At 40.1% G+C, this 23,003-nt stretch overlaps 1 protein-coding gene and 1 long non-coding RNA gene across 3 annotated transcripts in view; both read left to right on the forward strand.

Moving 5' to 3' along the window:
* Positions 1 to 23,003, forward strand: part of HDAC9 (histone deacetylase 9) — a 458,471-nt gene that overhangs the window by 287,764 nt on the left and 147,704 nt on the right. The window lies entirely within an intron of this gene.
* Positions 1,005 to 3,526, forward strand: LOC110393334. The gene is made up of 2 exons (XR_002434962.1): positions 1,005 to 1,044; positions 1,131 to 3,526. It is a non-coding gene; the product is annotated as an uncharacterized LOC110393334 (long non-coding RNA).

The raw sequence follows: 23,003 nt of genomic DNA on the forward strand, positions 1-23,003 counted from the left end.
CTATGGAAGTGTAGTGATACACCAGAGACACAGTACCATATCTGGAAAATTAAGCTTCTTAGTCATCATTTGCCAACAAGAAGAGGCATGTTTATCTATTTGCAGCCAACAACTTAACTCAGTCCATATAAGAACTGAAATTTTTCCTAGCAGTTCAAGGGTTCAAGTCCCTAGGAACAATGGTGTTTGAAATCAAGACTACCTAACTTACAACCATAAGCAATACAATCAAAATCAAAGGTATAATTTTATCCTGTGAATGTGCTATTTGAACAGATTAACTTATTGGTGATTATGGATCTGAGAAGAAAAGACATCCTATTTAAAATGAGAGGCTAGGAAATAACACATTAGCAAGAGATCTTGCTTCCCTATTACAATGCTATCTTGTAATTAATCTTAAGTGTAATTACTTTTTTGCAATCACGGAATCACTTTATTTTTATTTCCTCTACCAATCTTGTGCTCTTCTATTTCATTACAGACAGAACATTTATGCAAATTGCTTCTTTTACATTGATTTCCTGTGGTTTCTAAAATTTGTCAGTAAAATACCCTTGAGCTCTAAAGACTGTTTAGGAGAGGAACAAGCTCTCTGCTATTTGTGTCTTAACGTGAGCTCCAGGAAGCTTAGCTGGAGTATACAAAAACAGGCAAGACAAGAAAGCAGCATATCTTCAGACCTGAGTCCATAGCACACTGCCCTAAAAATATCCTGTTGATGCATATACTACCCGCTGCTCTGCTCAGTGTCCTTGAGCAAGGATGCTCTGAAAGTAATGCCTCCTGTTTTATGTTTACTCACAACATCAAAGGCAAAGAGTGGTGGTATGGCAGTAGAGGTTGAACCTTCCCACCATAATTCTGTTACGTTTTGTTGCTGTCTGACAGATGGTAGCAGAGGGGTAGTCTGACAGAATGGCATCTGACATGAAAGTGCATATGAAGCAAAGGTGTGTCATTGAATTCCTCCATGCAGAAAAAATCACCCCTGTTGATGTTCATCAACACTTGCTGAATGTTTATGGAAATCAAACAGTGGATGTGAGTACAGTGAGGTGGTGGGTGTGCATTGCAGCAGCAGCAAGAATGACATGAAAGACAAGCCATGTTCTGTCTGCCATCCACAGCTGTCATGCCACAAAATGAGGAGTGTCTCAATCAGCTCATCCACATGAATTCACAGATTGTGACCAGGGAACTTTGTATGGAGCTGGCTATCAATTTCAGTGTGTTGGAAATGATGGTGACAACTTTGGAATATAATAAAGTTTGCGCCTGGTGGGTCCCACAAATGCTCACACAGGAACAGAAAGAACCTCTATTGCAAGATTGTCAGACCTATGGAACCAATACAAGGCTGAAGGTGATGGTTTCCTGGACTGCATACTTAGGGGGGCAAGACATGGTGTCACCACTATGAGCTGGAGTCAAAACAGCAGTCCTTAGAGTGGTGAGTGCCCTACCGAAGGAAAGGTTCAAGACACAGCCCTCCGGGGGTGATGCGATGTGCACTGTCTTCTGGTATAAGAAAAGGACGATTCTTCTGGATTTCCTGGAACACAGACAAAACATCAACTCTGACCACTACATTGTGATGCTGACTGAGCTGATGGCTCAAGCTTCCACAATAAGGCCAGAGAAGAAAATAACCTTTCTCTTGCAACACAAACACCAGGCCCCATACCAGTTAGAAGACTGTGGAGCACATTGCCAATCTTGACTGGACTGTCCTGACATGCCCATCACAGAGTGTGGATTTGGCACCTTCTGACTTCCATATCTTCAGGCTGATGAATGTGGCCTCTGTGGGCAATATTTTCCTAGCAATTATGCTGTCATAGCAGCTGTGGAACAGTGGTTCACATCCACTAGTGCAGATTTTTCTGGGCATGGAGTGCAGGCTCTTGTGCATTTTCACCAGTGATGAACAGGTGATGGTGATGAAATATGTTTACAAATAGTGTTATGTAGCTCAGAATTTGTCTATCAAATAGTGTTATTGTGTTTTGTATCTGTTCTTTCCATGGAACTAAAGAGGAGGCATTACTTCTGGAGTGACCTACATAGAATCATACTGTGTGAGCTTATGTGTTGCTTTTGAGGGGAAAGAGAGGGGAAAAAAGAATTACTTCTGTTCACTCCTTCCTGACATAAGGACCTAAATATTACGGTGACCCAAAAAATGCAGTCCTTCAGAACTAGTCTGCTCTCTTCCCCTGGTCTGTGGAGCCTTAGGAGGAAAGTAGCTTGGTCATACCTGCTACACATATTTAGTAGTAGTGTAAAAGGTGACTGAAGGAATGGGCAGCCAGCCAGAGCCTTTGGTGTGAAGCTGCCTTCACGCCTACCTGGGACAAACGAGCCTTTTTTCAGCTGTCATGAAAGCACTGTGCATAGACTCTAAAATCAATGTGTTTGGATTGTCATTTTGAGTACCTTTCTGAAACTTTTGTTTTTCTAATAACAGAGTATTTGTTGTAGAATAATCCACCGTGTTGCAGTCTGCTAAATTCCAATGCATAATATGAAACAATGTGCTTCAAAGCATTTATCCTTTTTCTAATAAGGAAAAACAACCAAAAAAAGTACCCTCCCATGCCTAGCTCTTCAGGCAGTTTCCACCAAGGAGTTGTTAGGAGGAGTTATTACTTCCCCACACCTTCTGTAGTATCAAGAATTTCTTTTAAAGTATTCTGAAAACAAAACCAGCTGGGGTTAAACAAAGTCCTATGAGAACTTAATGAGATTTTGGTCTTGATAGATAGGGATTTGCTCTTGCGTTCTCAAACTTACATTTTAGTAAAGGTAGCTAAGGTGATGTTCTTCTTGACATAGAATCATTTATAGTGATAATTCCTGCAAATGGGAAGGCACATTTCTGAGCTCACAAAGAGACCACACAGGCAAAAGGAAAACACTCTAAAAGACAAACAAAAGAAAAGTGAGGGAAAAAGTAGGCCAAACACTCAAAAAGTGAGCAGCAGAAAGGGGAGGGGAAAAAAAGAATTCAAACTTGCTAGAACAAAGCACTTGAATTGGGGGAAATATAAAGAAAAAAAGGTCTATATGAAACTAACCCAGTGAAATGTTTTACACCTACAGCACAATGCCTTTCTAGCAGCTGATCATTTTACTAAAATTGTTGTAATAGCTAGTTTTTACACACTTGAGGCAGCAACTAGTGTCTAAGGCAAAAGACTTATAGTTTGCTCTGGGCATAATGGTATGAGAGGAGCTAGCTGCCAAGTGGGTCTGTGATTTGAATAGGGCGCCTTTGGTTTGGTAGGTGGTGTGTTTGTTCTGTGGCTGCAGTTCACTAGAAGTTGTTTGATGCACTGGCCAATGATAACTATCTTGGGAGGGGGAGAAGCCCAAATCCTCCCTGTTTCAAGGAGAGAACAGAACAAAGTATTTGTGTGGATGGAAAGAAAAGTTGACAAACTCCATGGTAACATGAAGTACATCAATTCATGGGGTACTTTGTGGTTTATCACTTAAAAAATAAAGATTTATTGACCCCAAACTGTGGTAATTTTTAGTATTAAATGGATCTTTTTCTGAAGACTAAGCTGCAGGCAAAGACGAGACAGTAGTTTTGGAACGGAGCCCTGAGCCTTAGAAATAACACTGCTGGTTTGGCTCTGCTTCCTATATTGTTGCCTAGCTTTAAGACTTTTCGGCAGGACTTCACTGCAAGCTGGTGACCAGCTTGAATCACTGCAGAGTAGATTAACACAGTGTTTTCCCAAGTGTCTAATCTCATCTTGGGATCAGAACACAAACATAAGCAAAGCATCCTTAAGGTCCAAGGAGTCCTCAGAGGAAGCTTGCAGTTCAGCCCTGCCAGCCTTAGGATTTCCTCAAGCTCCTCAGCATACCTTTGAATTCCCAGAATTCTTTAATAGTTCTGACATTTCTACTCTGACCAGAAACTTTACTTTTGCACGTAGTGCAGCAGCTCTTGGCTTGATCATGAGAATGGTGTTATATTTGTAGCATCTTATCCTAAAAATCCCGCTTGCTGAATCAAGCTTGCTTTTAATTGCTGAAGGCAAGTTTCTGGAGGAGCTGTCTGTGTTCTTTTTCTTTTACTTGATTTTTTTTTTCCCTGCTATTATAACATTCCTGAAATCAGGGAAAAGCCTTGCACTTCTGTACAAGCTTCAGTGGCTGAGAGATACTGATTGAAGGTTTGCTAACCTGTTTGCATACTGCTGCAAGAAGGAGATGAGGTGAGCAAACTTCAAATTGGGCTCTTGTCAAATTGCTAACCAGTGAATTCCTTTATTGTTGCTGGATTTGGCATTGTGGCATGAAGAGGCTGATCAATATCATTTAACCGTGTCCTATGCTGTGTGTGAGGATGAGGACGTGTCAAATGCATTAGAAAGTATGGCAACCAAGTTTCTGATGCCAAAGGGAACCTGCACAAGATGGGGCAACAGTGAAAACCTGTGGTAGAGAACAGCAGAGCATGCATAGAAATGAAGAAGGACCAGTTAGATACTAGATACTAAGTATGCTTCAACTCAGTTCAGGTCAGTGGGCATTACAATGTGTATGAACATATTTTAAGGTTGAAGTAAAACCACCAATGTTCTTGGGTGTCCGTTCTGACAATGCCTACTTGCCTGTATGTATGCGTGTGACTTCCTTAAAGATCAATGGAAGTAAAACGCAAGTGTGCTCTCTGATATCTAATGAAAAAGTAGTGTATTTAAGTATGCACAAACAACAAAAAGGAGCTCACAGAAGAGCCCAGACATCTAAAGGTGGAAAGAGCAGGTCCTTAAACAGCTGCCCCGGAAGTGGTGAGACGTCAGAATCTCAAAGTCATATCAGGATGATTAAATACTTTTTCCTGTATTAAAGGATGTTAGGTGTTTTCAAATGGAAAACAACAGCAAAAGTGGCATGTGAAATTTCAGCATTTCTGTAGTAGAAGATTAAAATGAAGGTTCCTTAAAAACAAGTCATGAAAGAAATTTCCATCCATATTTTGAATATATTATAAATTAAACACACGTTTTTGTATGTCACTCTACTGCCTTTTCATGTGTTACTGTTAGGTCAGAACTCAAAAAAAAAAAAAAACTGTAGTAAGTACCATAATATAAAATTATATGTTGATTTTTCCATGGGCTATTAATATCTTGTTACTGTGAGACTGTACTGGCTGGTGGTTTCTGGCTTAGTGGTGTTTGGCTTGTAGGTAAAGGAAAGAAAGGGGGGGAAAAAAGTACAGCAAGACCTCCTGCAATATGAATACTGACCTCCAACTACTATTTTAAGTGACTTATTTTGGGGTATTTCCATATTGTTAATAGAAGCTGGAGATAGGCTAAGACGACAGAATGCTGTATACATTTTTGTACATGAGCAAATAATACATACAGAAATGCTTTTATCTTGTAAGCAAGTTTCACTGGTATCAAGATCAAGACTCTCTTAACTTCTGGATCCTGGGTGGAATTTCAAGGGACATTCCAGCGGGTAATATTGTAGAAGATGTAAAATTGCCAGTAAGGCGGGGGAAAAGAATTTTCTGCAGCAGCCAGTCACAGGAGAGAGTGCGAAAAGCAGTGTAGGAGTTGTCTGATATGTTCTGCTAGGGCAGTGCTGTTTAGGCACTCTTAACCCACTGATCAGTCATAATCCACTGATTTCCTTCTCCCTCTCTTTCAAAAATAATTCTGTTCCTAAGTATCTAACAACAAGATGTCAAAGAAGTTCCACTTTCATCCCTGACACAAACCTGAATTTCCCTTTGCTCATGTAATGACTAAGAGTCAGGAGAATGAAAATGCTACCATACAGCTTGTAAAGGTTGGTGATATTTAGTTATTCATATAAGAGCCTCCAAGAGGGACTGCACCGGTAGGGGTTTGCTAATCAAACACAGAACCTTTCGCCTTTGGGTCACTGGATCAAATCTGTCTCATGTGGATAGTGACCAAATCTTGCTCCAATTTAAGATTTCAGTGCCCCATATAAATTAAATATGTAGAAATTAGAGATTGGAAAGACCTGTTACAGCTTGCAGCCTGTTCCTCTACCAATGCAGAGTTATGTTCTCCAGTGTATTTCCTGATTATGGCTTTTTCCAGTTCCTAGTAGGTTGTGGGCATGTTGCAAGGTAAAGCAGCTGGCATTAATTGATTCCTGAGTTCAGCTGGGTCCTTGTGGACTCCCTGCACTGGCACTGGAGGGCAGGAGGGCTCTGCAGGCACCTTGCTCCTGCTGCTGCACCTTCTGGGGTCAGGGAGCAGGTGAAAGCTTCCCACCCTGTTGTAAAAATACCTCATAATACAGGGAGATTACTGAATCTTGTTTTCACTGCCTCACTTATCTCCTTTAAAAGTCCTACTAGTGTCCTTCCTATAACCAAGCAGCCACAGGTCTGCTAAGTTCTGAACTGTAGGTCTGATGGATTAGTTCAAGTATCTAAAGAAAAGGCTAGATGTTAGTTCAGATGTTGACATGGACTAAAACTTTCCCAAAACATGGAAGAGATCAGTATGGAGAAGTTTGCTTGGGTCATCTTTTTGATTTAAATGAAAAGGTTTGAACCCTATTATCTTTTACAACTTCCATTTACAAGTAATTATGTATGCTGCAGAATCCCTATTATTGAGTGCTAGGAACTGCACACTGACAATATTAAAGTTAGCTGTATAAAGTATTTAATGACACCCCAAAACCAGCCAGTAACAGTGGCCCATTTCAAAGTGATGTAAACATGTCATAACTTAAACCAGTTCTTATTCTCTCAGCAGCAGTCCAAGTGGGGCTACTTCTACACACCCACCGTGAGTACCTCAAGGTGCAAGTTACAACACAGTGTAGACTGTAAGTGGGATTTCCTCACCACTTCTAATTTTGGCCATATGTGCCTGTACCATAGCTTTTATAATCCAATCTTTCCTGCTATAGATGCTGGAAATACAAAAGCAGCCTTGAAACCATCAGAGTATTTTGAGGAGGTATGCTGAGAGCTGTTCCTCCCTCAGCACAGCAAAGCCTGCAATGCCATGGAGGGTGATGTGGCTCTGCCCTGCACAAGCTGCTTGGTGCCCTGCAGGTGCTGCTGGGGCTTGCTGTCACTCTTGTGGCATCATGCATTGTCCCCATCCGGGACTCCCAGGTATCCCATAAAATGCAAGTCTCTCCATCTGCAGTGTAGCTAACTGTTGCTTTGTTACTAATGTCAACTCATTTCTGATATTCACAGTACTGAAGTTTCAGCCACTGAAAAATTCAAGCGATCATAAAGGAAGATCCTTGGGGCTTCAGAAATTTTACAATCAGGTGATTTAAGAAAAGTTGCAAGGAATTTGAAACAAAAGAGTGCCAAACTGGAGTACGAGTAGTCCAAAACATCGCAGCAAATTTTCAAACTGACACTTCACACTTCTATTCCAAGGAAAAAAAAAAAAAATAACCACCAAACAAAAAAACAACCCCAGGTTGTGAAATGTCTTTTTTGAGCACAGATTTAAAGAATGAAATTGAGGGTTATGAACTAGTAGCCAACAAAAGCAAGAAAGGCTGGAATGTTGGTAACCAATTGCAAGCACAGGATCCAAGCAAAACATCTTGAATTGCTAGTACTGTAATAAATTATAGTTTTCACTTTTGTATTCTGCAAGTGAAAACAGCACTAAGTCAGGCCTGAGTGAAGGATGACCTTTCTAGTGCACCCACACCCCTACAAGTAGAGGAGCTGCAATGTGGAGCAGCAAACACTGACAATGAAAAAGCACTGCCCATCACAGTGCAAAGGGACAGATCCTGCACTCATAAAATGGGGTTCCTGTGTTGCTGAAGAGTTAATTGTCAGGTAGCTATAGATGAAAGCCAAACTAGGCTCAGGGATGGTCTACTGTGGTGGCTGTTATCTCATTTTCTTCCACAGATTAATTTTTCCCTCTTTAACTTTAATTAGATAAAAGTCCAGGGGTGGGATGTGGCCCAGGAGTGCTCAGAGGGCAAGAAGTGGTCAAGAACTGGTTTCTCTCAAACTTTGATTAGCCTATTTGATAAGTGATACTAAGCACCCCAATTGGTTAATGAATGAGGAGTTCCCATGAGGTAAGTGGCTGGGAAGTTCAGCCTCCCCCACAAGGATCGCGAATATGTAAACTTCTGTCCTTCAGTTGGGTGTCTACTGTGGTTAGGAGTAAGGGTGATTTATGCCCTATGTGGGTCCTGGAGTGCATCTACATTGATTGACTCCCTTGATCTTGACATCAGTCACTTGGGCTTTCAGAGAAAGGGGGATCGTAGGAGATAATGAAAGCTACATTAAAGAAGACACTGCTATTTACATAAACATTATTTTATCTTCAAAGGCAGATAACAGAAAGGAGATTTATTTCCTACTTGAAAATATTAGAAGAAGTTGCAAAATATTTAATATTGTGTAATATATAATATTAATTTTGAATCTCTAGCTTTGGTCCTGTCTCCCTTGTGGATTTTGTTTTTTTTTTTTTCTTTACTATATTGTATTATAGTTACATGTTGTACTGCATAGGGCTTGCAAGCACTGGTACAAACACACGGATGTCTTGTGCATTGCCCTCTCCAATGAGTATAATCACAAAAAAAATGAAGAGAAGGGAGAAAAGAAAAATTTAGAGTTTGGAGAGTAGAGATGTAGAGAAAATATTTGGAAAGCTCGTGCGTTTCTATCTAGTAAATGGGGCTCTTTGACACATGTAAGACTGTTGCAGTAGAAACCAGAACATTTAAATAAAACTAAAATGAACCTCACAAATACTCCCTTAGTGAATATCACTTACATAATGAGATTTCCCTGACTGGCTGCCAGGCTCTCCTTAGCCCCAAGAGCAGGGGGCAGCTGTGGGGCACGCTGGGACTGGGAGGAAGCTGTCCTCACCCCACTCAGCAGGTGACCCACCAGCCTGACTGCAGCACAAACATCAATTAAAGCAGCTTTGTTGGAAATGCTGAGCAGAAAGGTAATTTGTGGAGGTTAATAAATTACACAAACTCTCCTGGGTAATCTTCTCTAATTCTTCTACAGAATATCTAGCCTAAGAGAGATGCTTACAGAATCATGAAGGCATCACACAAAAGGGGGTGAAGAATTGTTTTCCTCCAAATCTTGCAACATTAGATTTGGGAGTTTTTTTTCTGAAATTACAAATTTAGTTTAAAACAGACAAGAGTCTTCCATTGCACCATCACTAGTGAACTTCTGGAATCTGTTGCCAGAGGACACTGAGGAGATTGAAGTTCAAAACAATATTATCCAAATACATGGACAACAGGGTCATGAACTGATAGTAAGGAGGAAAGGATGCATCTCTAAGATCTATAGGGCAAAAATTTGGGATGCTGTCATTAAATAGCATCTCCTATTGCCATAGTCTGAGAGATTATTCATCTCAATGGGCTGGTCTGATGCAGTAAGGCATTTCCTATGTTCTTATCTTCTCAAATCTGATTTGGCTCTAGTGCTGCAGTCATAGCAAAATTTAGATGATTCTTATAAATTTATGTATTTTTCTGTCTAGCTTGAGGGGAACGCTCCTTTCTACTTTCTTTTTCATAAACCGTGAATTAATCTCCTCAAGATGCACTGTCAACAATCCCAACAAATCAAATATCTTTCTCTCTTAGCGTAGCGTTCCTTAGTTTTAAATCTGTCTACACTACATGCAAAGCATAGTACTTATATTCCTGAGACTTACTCCATTCTTAAAGTCAGTCTGAAAATGCAATAGAGCAGTAGCTCACAAATAATTACAAGGGAGAGAATTTATAGTATGGAATCATCTTATTAAATATGTGAAGATTGGATAAGAATATAAAACATATGTATTTCGTGGTAAAAAGTAAAATCTATGATAAATCTTTACATTAACTTACATGTTTAAAGGAGAAGAACACGTGAAGCAATTCTTAGTTGCTAAGTCTTTCATGGCATGTTTGGTAACTAGCAGTCATAACATTTGAACTTCTAAATGGAATATGATCCTCTTGTCTGGGAGAACCAGTCATTAATATGTAACATGTAGAGCTAGGATATTCCTGTGGTACTGAATAATTCTTTTCGCATTGAAAACATTAGGAAAATAATATAGAACAAGGAGAGAAGAGAAATGAAGATTTCTTCAACTCATGCTGAAGAGTTTTCCAATTCTGAGCATGAATACAAAATTTCAACATTTGAGAGAGAAGCATTATTTTAGCAACAATATGAGGACACTGAACTGTAATTATGTTAATCAAGAGAAGCCCCCAGAATGAAGTGACATTAATATCTCTGTTCAGAGAAAGGTAGCAGGCAGTATAAATTGTTTCTTGGACAGTATCTCTGGACAGATAACACCTACAGTGATAGATGTAGCATTACACTAACTCTGCTATGTTCTTTGACTTTTTTTTCCAGTACTTAAACAAGTCTACATGTGTTAAACTCCACGCCTAAAAACATCTTAAAAATCTAATAACTGAAGCACAGTAAAAAGAGCATGAAAAACAACCCTCTGTCCAAGGAGCTGTTCTCAGTGTGTCTCCCCTGTGTGCTAGGAGGTTTAAGCTGTACTTGACTTTGAGGTTTAAGCTCTTCCACTTCCCCACTCTTAAATAAACAGTAGTTTCTGGCAAATCAAAGAAAACCACACCTGACCTTATATTTATACCTGTGATTTCTTTACGTCTGCAGTGTTATTCTGAGAGAATAGAGAATTTACGAGCAGAATTCCTTGATGGATTTATTGGCTGCTTCTTACAGAAATAAACAAACACGACTCCTGCACTGGAGTGGCTGAGCTACAAGATAAGATCTGGGTTGATAGTCAGCCTCTAGCTCAGATTATGAACTCTTCACTTAGCGATTAGCAATCCAGAGCCATACAGCCATTCCTGAATTACAGTCCCAAAGACTCCTGGGAATTGCTCAGTACAGGGCAGGCAAATCCCTGTCACCAGCCTTCAGAACATCCACTGGGCAAACAGCCCAGCTAAGCAAATAGTTTGGTCTAATGTACACACAAGCCGACAGCGTTAGACGAGAATCACACATGTGCACAAAATGTGCTCTAGACAAAAATATCTACAGAAAACTACGTTCATGCTTTGTCAGGGTGTAGCATGTACTCGAGGTGATAAATCATCTGTTTCTGCTCTCTCCCTCCTGTAGCTGCACAGTGACTAAATACCTCTATCAACCAAGCCTTTTAAGTTAAATCAACCTTTTAAAAATTCCTCTTTCTTAATGCTCCACCATGCATAGGTTTGCAAAATTAAATTACAATATTTTTATCTGTTTGGGATCAGTACTGTTTCCTCCTCCTTGTGTTTACTTTCTTTCAGTAGCTGACATCAAAATGTTTTCTGGAATGCTGAGACTAAGTAAGTTATGCTTAACTCAATATCTAATACAAATAGCCCTGGGGAAGCTCCAGCAGCTCAATCATAAAAGCTACAGTTTCTTTTAATAGCTTGCCACACTTTGCTGATATTATATTTCTCTAATCACCAATCTTTACGTGCCTTCCTGACCTTGGAGCTCTCTGTCCAAATGACTTTGTGGTATCAAAGGCTTGTGTCATTGGAAGAATGAATGGCTTTCATTTTTCTCCCTGAAACTTCCGGTTCCTGGCATCTGCAAAGAATTATTCCAAGCAGTGTTTTGCTGCCTTGCGGCCAGTGCCCTGTAGTGGCCCGACTGATGGAAGTGACTTTTCCCAAAAAGGTTATTGTGGGCAGTGGTGGGCGGGTGCTGCTGTTGGTGCGCAGTCAGCTCTGCTTTCTCAGCTGATTTTGTCCCACCATCAGGCTGCCGCAAACATCATGACTCCACAGCAATTAATGACTGTGTTTTTTGGAAGGCAGCAAATAAAGGGGGATATATACTGTTAGATAGTAGAATACAGCAGTAAATAAAAACCTTCCACAATAACCACAGGTTCAGATGCATTAGTGTTACAGTAATTAAGTTAAGTTTAAAAGCTTTTGAAAAAGTAATCATTGCAGGGAAACCTAGGGGATTACTCAGCAGAACCTTCTTCTGTATGAATGTCCAAAAATCACAGCTGTGGTGCTCTGACCAGTTTTAGGCCATGACAGTCAGTGTTTGGATCCAAATTCTAAGATACTCAGCCTGCGTGGTTTATCTCTTTTAAAGCTGGATTCTTGTTCTCACCATACATGCACTAAAATGGCCTAAATGAAACTCATATACATTTTTTTTTCATTTGTTATTCCTTTTTTCTTTTTCTTTCTGTGAGAGAAGAGGATTTTTGATTTTCAAGACATTCTTTCCACATTTTAATTGTATTGTGGCCTTAGCTCCACAACAGCAGTCAAGCACTCAGCGCGGAGCACTGAGCCCTCACCTTGCAAAGAATAAACCTCTTGTAAACTTAGTAGCTGCGATAGATAAGGCCAGATGAGGTAAGGTGACACAAAGTCTCAATAAGGTTATGTCTGAACCCTTCTTTTCTTTTGGCTCAAAGCTTGCTTTCTGAGGTATGTTTTGTGATAAGACTCTAACTTACTTACCAAGGAGACAAATGGTGGGTGTCGCCGTGTGGCAATCAACATCAACCGTGTGAACATTCGAAAGCATTTCCTTCAGGGCTGTTTGCCCCAGGAAGAGAGTGCTCAGGAGTGTTTACTGGCGGAAGATCTGGCCTGTGACCAAGTAGCACCAGCTTGGTATGGGAGACTGGGGAATGATACCATCGTATCCTGTGAAAAACAGGATGCGGATGGGCACCTTCCTGCTCCCTCTTATCTGCTGGCAAGGCCCGGAAGATGGGTTTTCTGCTGAGATCCCAAAGCCAGAAGCTGCCACTCCAGAGAGAGCTGACTCAACCACTAACTGTCATTCCAAAGAGAGCTGACTCGACCTATTTGGACTTATAAATAAGTGCGTACTGCTGTTGGAGGTCGTCGTCGACCAAAGGGGTTGTCGACCGAAGGGGTTGTTGACCAAAGGGGTTGGTCAACCAAAGCGGTTGGCAACCGAACAACAAGCCCTGATGACCCATCACCTGAGAAGATCAACGTCGGCGCTACAAACAACGCTGGACCCCTGGTGGTGACTATCTCTCTTGCTTTCTACAAAGACTCCTTGCTTTTTCATCTCTTTTCTATCGCCCACCTTCCCTTCCCCATCTCCCTAAGCTACTAGGATTTGTAATAAACTGGTCGGGCTAACATTTGACCCGTCGTGTCTTAATCTCGCCGTCGGGTATACATATATTAAAAGAACCCCTTCTCCCTCCTGTAAATTGGAGCGAGACAGGTTAGAAGACTGCTATTAGCTCACATAGCTGATCAGTAACAGACAAAATTTGAAAATGCTGTTTTGTCTTTTAAGAGACAAGATTAAGACATAATCCATTTCTGAGGAATGTTGTATTTGAATTACGAAAACTAAATTTTGATTCAAAGAATGAAAACAAAGCATCTTCAGAGATCCAAATCCTCTACTTGATCCAAACTTTGTTCAGGGCTTTCAGCCTCCAGCGCTTCTCATCCAGTAGCTTGGCTCTGCAACCCTTTATTAAATGAAAAGGAGAATCTCTTCTGGCCACTTTCCCCCTTAGGGGGAGGACAGCCACCAGGCACACAAAGTTTACGAAGCCAGAGGGAGTCAGCCACAATCCTCAGCTCAGGACTAGCTCCTGTCTCAAAAGTTCCTCGTTTCTTGTTGGCAAAGACTTTCAATAGCCCTAGAATCTCAATACCTTCAGACCTCTGTCAGATGGCAGTTACTCATGAATTAGCACAGGTTTCTCCTCCTCCCAGGTGAAATTACAGAATCACAGAACAGTTTAGGTTGGAAGGGACCTCTGGGTGCCAGCTTGTCCAAACCTCCTCCCCAAGTAACAGTATGTTCTTTTGTCTGTAAAAGATTAATCTTACTGTAAGCAATCATTGCATGAGAAGCAAAACTTTGATTTCAAAGAGTTTGGCCCTACCAGCTTGTGTAACTTAATCTAACACTTTTTGTAAGGAAAGAGTGTGTTGAATCTCCAGGCGTTACAAATGGCCTTTCTTCCTGAATATCTTCAGAGGCTGGAAAGAAAAAGGCTGGATATGCTGAGGACTGCAATGGGCCCAAAAACACAACTAAGAAGTTTCTGGGAGTACTCTACCCCAGAGGTTCTATGTGGGTCAAAGAGGTGATCAGCCTTCCTCTACTCACCCAGTCTGTTCAGAACCCTATTGGTTCTACCTTAAAGCTATGGAGCAGGAGTGCTCCAATGTGTCACTTTGTAGTGTCTTAGAGCTGTGATATTTTATAGTTCCCATTTCTCTGACTTTTCTCTTACTCTTTTCCAAATCCAGCACAAAACAATTCTGACTGTACCTCCACTGCTATCTGCTGTAATAAGAAACACTGAAAACCACAGTGCTGCATTATTTGCCCATTAAAACAACCAGAAGTTGAGACTTTTATTGGTGTAATGCAGTTATTACAGATGTAATTGCTACAGGAAGGACTAGGAAAATGGGATATCTAATCCTAGTTCAATTAGATTCATAATTCATAGTCTTTCTACACCTTGGTTTCCCCACATATAAAATACTCTCTTTGTAGCAGACAGATTACAAATTACTTTCATGATAGCATTTAATAGGATTGAGTCACGCAAGGAACATATTTACAGGTATATACACAACAATTACTATAGGGGAAGAAAGAAGATCTTCTGAGTAAGGAAAATGCAAAAGTGTAACAGTATACATATTCCAAAAGAAATAAAGTGCATTCTGTGTGCCATTACATTACATACCTATCTGACAATTATTAAAAAAAAAAAACCTTAAGAAATTATTCCAGCAAAAAGATTTAAAAACTAATAAACCACTGGCAGATAAGAAGGAAGTACAGCTGTATTTTCAGCATGTTAGTAGCTACAGTCTTGCAACGCAGAAACAAATATTTCCAAGCATTGAATGGTTTCATTTGTCAGAGGCCCCAAATCTAGAGTATTTGGGGACAGCTATAATGTTATCTTGAGTGAACACAGGACCAACATAATTAGGAATAAAGAGGTTAGAAGCAGGGGAATTGCCTGCATAACTTCACTTTGCAAAATCCTCCCATGGAAGGTGGCAGGTAGGAAATCTGCATAATAACAAACTTGTCACAAGACAAGGCCAACTAAATACAACAATTAGAATTAACGTTTTGCTTTGACTGGTTTCCCAGATTCCCCCTCTTCCTCTTCCCCTTCCCAGGTTTCACTTGATGTAGTTAAAGCTGTGGCTATTGATTTTGAGCAATATTTTCCAGTACATTTTATTCTAAGCATTATGTGGTTGCAAGATGACTGTTTCTCTTTGTGGACATTGCTTTAAGGAGTAGCTATTGAAGTGCCAAACTTTCCACTCAGATATCCCAGTGAAAACCTAGAATAATTTTTGGGATTCTCTTTAGTCTGTCTAGCCTTAGATCTGTATAAATAATCTAGTCTAGCCCCAAAAAAGAGTTACAGTATATGTAGTCACACCACTGTGACTTAATAGTGGAGGAGATTACCTTTTACACCGTCAGGTCCTTTTTAGAACACAACTCACTAGAAGCTGGATTTGGTCTTCCCAGCTGGCCCATCCACTGCTTCCCATCTGCTTGTGCTTTCCTGCTCAGCCACTGACTCCAAGACAGTCCCTGTCATGTGGACACCCTGCGAGGGGTGCTGTGGGCCATGCTTGGGAATGTGCTTTAGGGACTGCACCACCAACGGAGCTGATCTTCCCCACTATACAAATTGAGGTAACTCCATCTTAGCTGGTCTTTAAATCAGATGTAGTATTTCCGAGTAAGCAAACATCCCCTGAAAAATTAGCCATTTTTTTAAAGTAGAAAGTGACCTTCATTTCATATTTAGGCAGTTCTGTACACTAATAAATATACACATACTGTTGTGTTTTCTCTTGTCTCAGAAAGAAAGGAGATCATATTAAGGCATAACAGGGCTCAGATTAGGAATATACACCAGGGTTTGGTCCTCTATTCTCTTTAGCACATAGAATTATTTTCCTGCAATTTAATCCTGTATGCTTAGGATATCTTAATAGAGGAAAATATCATATTGGTTAACACAGTGGTAAGATTCTTATGTAGCATGATCAAGTCAAGGAACCACCTCCCAGAAGTGCTGCACTGGGACAAATGTTCTTATTCCCCCCATTTCTCTTCTCTAGTTAGTCTTCTTTTTAGTCTCATGATTTCCACCTCTTGTAGTTTTTCAAACATCTTGTGATAGCTGAGGATTCTGCAAACTCAAGATCATAAAAGATCACTTTTGTTGGAAAAAGGATAAAGGCAAAGAAAAGGCTGCAGAAGACTGTTGAGCATACAAGCAAAACAGCTTTCAGATTTTAAAAACCAGAAAGAAAATGGAGAGTGCTAGCACAAAGATGAGGGTGTAAGGAGAGAAGTGATTGGACCTTAGGATGTTCAGTCCTTTCAATTCTGTAATATTGCTACCCTGCTCTCCTCCTTTTTAATCCCATCCAGATTTCCACACATCTCCTTGTGATAGCAGTGTAGCCCCTAAGTTCTTTTTCAAATGGGACATCTCTGAAGTAAATTGTGATAAAGCAATTTTAAAGTTCAAATAAATTAATTCATTGTTCCCATGAAATATAATAAGCATTATGGTCTTTCTGAAATGTACTTTGCAACTTGAAGGCCAAGATTTTCTCCAGGAATGAGAAATTGGAGAATTTATTCTGCAGTCTGCATTATGGAATTAATGCTGTGTTAGCACATAGTATGTTCCACATTTCTTTTTAATCCTCTGGTTGTTCCTAAATCAGCAAACATAAGGGTTTCTCCTCGATTTTCAAATTGCCCATTCTGGCAGTTCTCATCCTTGTTAAAAGCAACGAAACCAGTACTGAGAAGCATTTAGTGGGAAAGTGGTTTCAAGAAACATTTAAAAGTAATCTTTAGGTGTTCGGTACGATTTTCTTCAATTTACTTGTAATTTGATCTTACTATATATAAATAAAAAGTATAGCAAGCTGTACCTGCTGATTGCAGAAATAGACATTTACACAATGCTCTTTATATTTACAGAATAAGTACACTCCTTTAAGTAAATAGACCTCAGCAAAATATTTTGTTATAGTTTCTCTTATTTCATCCTCAGCATGCTTCCTATATTCAAATCTTGTATTTTGTAAAGCTTTGAATTATGTCACTGTTTAACTATATATCAAAATTACTCTTCCTGCCAAAAAGCAATGAGCTAAGCATTACAGAGATGAAAATATTTTTGAAACAGTTCAGGATATTTGCAAATTTGTGTATGTTTTCAAGAAACTCTGTAGTTGTTTCTACAAACCTGTTGGAGAAAGATATTACATTGATATTTTAACCATACTGAAGAAAGGTGTGAGATTTGGTAATCTCTCTCTCTGAAGTCTTTGGGGAGGCAGAAGTCCTCCCGCAACAGACCTGGTATTCATCAGGTTGCAGCTCTGCTGTCACTCAGGTGACAGCAGAAATGGATGGATTGTACAGAAGATCTGTGGCGTGGGCAGTGTCAGTACAAATGCCTGTTGGATTTTTTCCATTAGATGCATTTAAGGAGGTGATCTATGGAGAGGGAACAAAACACCATGGCTCTCCCTCTATTTGCTGACTACATCATCTGTTGATGCTTCACTTTCTGACCTGACATACATCCATACAAGCAAGAAGGGATCTGCAGAGGGCTTCAATATGCACATGTGATGTACACAGACATCGACGTCTTAGTGCGTACGGATTGTATAATGAAGGGCAGGGTTTTCCAAAGTTTTTTTCTTTGTATTAGACCCAAGTAATTTCCATCTATTCTACAATAAATCCTGAAGTCAGCAGAGTTGCCTATAAAACCAGTGCAGAATCTGTGTAAGTATGTAGAAAACATAGATCCTCAGCAGGGTTGCTGCTGAATTTAGCCTGGAGGCAACAATTTCTCTGTGTGAAGGCCAAACTAATGATATTTCACTTAAAAAGAAACCATGCGGTCTGCTAAGAAAAATGGTTCCAATGAAAAGCAGAAAAATTGAAGTAATTGAAATGATCTGCATAAAGTAACACCAAGCTCATTTGCTGATACTGTTGACGAGATTTGGGTGATTCCTGGAATAATGAAACAGGTTGGACAGATGTTTTTTCATTAATTAGTTTTGGCCAGCTAACAGTTTAACTGAATGACTGTTAGAAAGCCACTAGAACTGGGTGGCTGTAACAATCAAGTACTAAGGTTATAAAGCCAATTTATTCTTCACATCAGTGTAAAAATAAACAAACACTTCTAAATACTGAAATTTAGGGCAAGACGTGCACAATTGTATTTTGTATTGGTATTCATTTCTGCTCTCTTCTACATTCTTTTATGCAAAGTACCAAATGATTTCAGGAAAGCCTTGTGCTATTTGTAGTAAAGTAATTGTAGTATAAAGTAACAAGAATCCTCTAAAGAGATTTTTTAAACAAAAAGAAGAAAAAAGGAAGGCACAAGATGTTCTGAAGGCCCCTTTCTCCCCTTCATTGTACACCCCAATTATTTAAGTATTTATTTTAAAACTCTGGGAGATTCAAAGAGGGAAGAAAAGATTCAGCCAGGAGTGCAAGTTTTTTAGGAGGTGCTGCATTTACTTTGGATGAGTGCTGCACGCGTGGCAGAGTCAGCACTTTAGCGGAAGTGACAGAAGTCAAGTACCTGCCAATGTCAGGAGTGGGGAAGGCAGATCTCACAGGAGCAGGAACCAAGAGAAAAACCAGAAGCTCAGCTGGGCCTTTGGAATTTCCCACCAGCAGAAAGCGGGAAACAGTCTTCAGGGCCCACCTCGTCGCCAGTCCCAGACATGATTTCCCATCACTCTCTTTTCTCTTAATCATGCCATACTTCAACTTAGTGACTGCCTGACCCATATTTCTTCACTATGGTAAGTGAAGACCTGCCAGTCCTTGTGGCCACCTTGATTCCTCACTTATACTGATGCTTAGATTTTTTGGAAACTCCCTATCTAGGGAGCATAAACTTGACAATCTCCCTTTGAAATCACAGGTCAGCAGCCCACCCACCTCCCAGAGCAGCAGTAAGGGCAAGAGAGAGGGCCCCGACCCTGCTACTATGTCCTACAACCTGGCTGTGATCCCAGTCCTAACCCATGTGTTTTGTCACATAACTCAAGGCAGGGACTGCATCCCTACACATGACTCAATGCAGAAGCACCCTTTTGTCACTCCATCAGTAGTATTCCTTCTTCCCCTCCTCTTGAACCCACAAGATAAAAACATTGTCATTTTAATTATCTGTTTTGCCAGCACAAAGATGCTCCTGCCTTAGAAGGGAAGCATTGCAGCCGAGGGGCAGAGAGCTCTGCAGCAGCCACTTTGCTGCTCCAGGAACAGAGGTTGAAAACAAAGATGGTTTGGGTGGTGACAATGCCCTGGGCAGTCACTGCAGTAGGGCCACACCATTTACTAAGCCCTACCCTGGCAGCAGCTGGAATAAGCCTTTCTATAGCCCTCAGGAATGCAAGGGAAGGTAGATGGGCCATAGGGTTGTTCCTCCTGTACGCAGCAACCAGCCACCCAAGGCAGGCCATCTCTGCCCAGGACACTAGGCGGATCTGGGATATGGATTTCATCCCACTGTTCTGTATCTGCACCCAACACTCAGTTAATAGGACTTCATTGCTGTTTCATCATTTTGTAGTCGAGACAGCATTCTTTGGACTACAGAACTGAGTTTTCTGTTGCTGTGAAAGCCTTGATCATTTCTAAACTAATATTCCCAGATGCCTCAACACTGTCTTCTACACCATTTCCTCCTGTCTACTCTCCTACTTGCTCTAAATCCATTTCTTTCTTTTCAAGGTGTGTCAGTGTCTATAATTGCTATTTATTTTTGCATGGAAATGCTGATTCTGAATTTGTGGCTGACCATCTATTTCAGATAGTAACACTGATTTTTTTTTCACTTTTGCTGAAAGTTATGACTGTTAAAGTTTGTGGCTTAATACGTGGCTTTGTCAAAAATAGTATTGGTAGGGTTTCTTGGTCATGTGTTTTCCGTAAGCGATAGAGCAATTTAAAGAAGACCTCAACACATTCATATTTAGGGACATCTCTGTGAAACTAGACAACCGAAATAGAAATAAATAATTCCTGCACTTTCAAATTTATGTGCACAACTATTTTCAGAAGTTCTCATGACCTATTTTTTTCCTCAGTTCCTGAGGGCAACTGGTTACAGTTTCATTTGAAGAAAGCAGGCAGAACAGCAATTCACAGAACTACTGCATCAAAAGAGCTACAACTTCTGTTGACCTAAAACTCTTGTCTTGATACTGCTAGTTTAGGAATTCATTGTGTTTTTCTTTTCTTTCCTCCACTTCTAGAAGTAAGAGGTTAATCCTATTGTCATGAAGTCCATGATTTCTGTCAACCACCTACATCTGAACCACATGAGAAGTTCCCAGAGTTCCTGGGTAGGACTTCTTTCAGAATCAGTCTTTGGGTGATGATGTTTTGGTTCGAGCCACAAGCTGCCACTGTGGGCACCTTGCAGCACGCAGAGCTCAGCCTTACTTTAACTAGAGGTTGTCTGGGTGGATGCAGCCACTGGCCTGCCTAGGAAGCAATGCTTTGGATGCATCCAGCTACCACAGAATTGGGAAGGAATGGCAGAGGATAGGTAACATTTGAATGATCAACATTTACTTCACAGTACACATTTTACAGTTTAGTGGAATGCACTACAGACACAAGAACAGACAGCTATGAGCCTGGCTACAAATACATGAGAAACTATAAGCACTGAACTTGATATCAGGAATTGTAAATATTGAATTTTGAAATTCTGAAGAGGAAAGTTCAGTATCATAATGAATAAAAAAAAAAAAAAGAGCAAGCTCTGACAAGAAACAAGGCCTGACTATTCATACTTAGGATTATGATATAGGCATATATATACTAGAAAAATTAAGAGTAATTAAGCTAAATATAAGTATATAAAATTAAATTCAAAAACAGAGCAGCAAAAAAAGATATGAGTGAATCCACTCTTTTTGTTTCCCCACAAGACACGATAACTTGAAGGGTATTAAAACATAGACCACATAACAATCCAACCACATATATGTACTTGCAAGTCACCAGTTGTCACAGGCAGTTCAAACAAGAAAATAACTTTCATTAAAATCTTCACAATATTCATGTTGTTAAATGCTAAAATGCAGAAATCACATCTAGACAAAAAGAGCATTCAAGTCTACCCTAATTTCTTCCAGCTCCCCTTAAACAACAATCCAAACAACAACATGAAAAGAATAACAAATATTTACATCCTATGCACCCCAAATAGTCATTTTCTCTTTAGATACTGATTCTAAAAATCCCCCTCGAGATAATTACTGAAGGCCTGAGCTGATTTCTTGGGAAGATGAAGAATGGCCCTGGGTTTGCTCCAGCCAAGGCCCTAATTGCTTGCCTCTACTAATGAACTAATCTCAGACACCTGGAACTAGCAGGCTCCATGCCGGGCAGGCAAGGCTCAGGTTACCTAAGAAATGCTCCAAATATATTCACACAAATCACTAACCCTGCAGATGTGCAAATAGCACTTTTGTCATATTGCTGGAGAGATGGACATGTGTTTGCAGTGCTGTAGCACATAAAACCTGAAGATGAATTCATTGTGTTGCACTAATCCCTTCCAGAGGCCAGGTGGGCTTTAGGGGAGCCAGATAAGTGTGTTGATTATCTACATTACTCTCTGCATTAATCCACTTGTCTGTGTGACACAGAATATCACAGACATTCACAGCATAAATATATAGATTGCTGGAAAAAAATTATGTGTTGCATGAATGCCTGTTGTCTGTAAAATGTAACCTAATCAGGAAGTTAGCTGAAAATCTTGGCTAAAACCTAAACAAGTCCAAGCTCTGATGATGTTAGAGTTTTTAAAATTACAGTTAAAGGACATAGAAGTCACTGGAGGATGTAAGCAAGCCCCATTGTAAGCCGTGTGAGACAAACTACTGCACATTTAACAATTTCTAAAAGCTTTTCATCGGCAAACCATTTTCTGTGTTCTCAGATATTAAAGCAGGTGTCATGCAGCTTTCCATCCAACCATCCACAGATTTCGTCTTCCCTGGACTGATTATGCTGATAAAATGTGTCAAATTTTAGGTATGTGTCTGCTTTCACTTGGGAAGGGAAAACTTACATAAGCAAAGTTCAGCAGGAAAACCCAAGAGAGCAAGAACAGGCTCTTTTCTGGTTCTTTGACAAACAGCTAAAAAAATACCAGAAGAACTAGTAAAGTCACTTAATTTGACTTCTACTTCTCAATGTCAGAGACTTGGAAATAATGCATTTTAGATATTAGTTGAATAGCTAACTTACATCTTCACTGGATAAGACTATGCAGGCATTGTACAAGTCAAGCTCAGTTCTGAAAGTAGAAGAAATGCAGGCAAGACAGCTCTGAAGGCTTGGTGCTCTGAGTCTAATGGCACTAAGGAAAGTCTAAACAGAAACCCGGCGACAGCTGAATATCCAAGATTTCTTTCAGAAGTATATTGAAATAACACTCTTTCATGCAAACTGCCATATTACACTGATTCAACCACCAGCTGACCCTGGAGAGCAGGGAGTAGTTTTGCTACAGACAGCAAAGTACTTCTTGTGCCTTCACTACTGAGCACTCAGCTGGCACTGAGGAAAGTAATGTTAAATACTCGTGAAGGAATTTATCTACTTCTGTTCTCCGTAGGGAAAACATTCAACACAATAATGTCAATGCATTCTTTTCTTCTCCTTTCCAATCACACGCACCCTCAACAAGGGTCACAAAGATGTGCATACCTCAGAGAACAAAAATAATCCCCTCTGAAAATTTATCACAATTAAAATCATTAGTGAAGCTGAGTAAAGAAAATAAGGCACTTGGGTATTTCAGGGAAGAATTCCTAAATGTTTTGTTATGTTC

This window comes from Numida meleagris, chromosome 2, assembly GCF_002078875.1.
Source record: "Numida meleagris isolate 19003 breed g44 Domestic line chromosome 2, NumMel1.0, whole genome shotgun sequence".
Lineage (NCBI taxonomy): Eukaryota > Metazoa > Chordata > Aves > Galliformes > Numididae > Numida > Numida meleagris.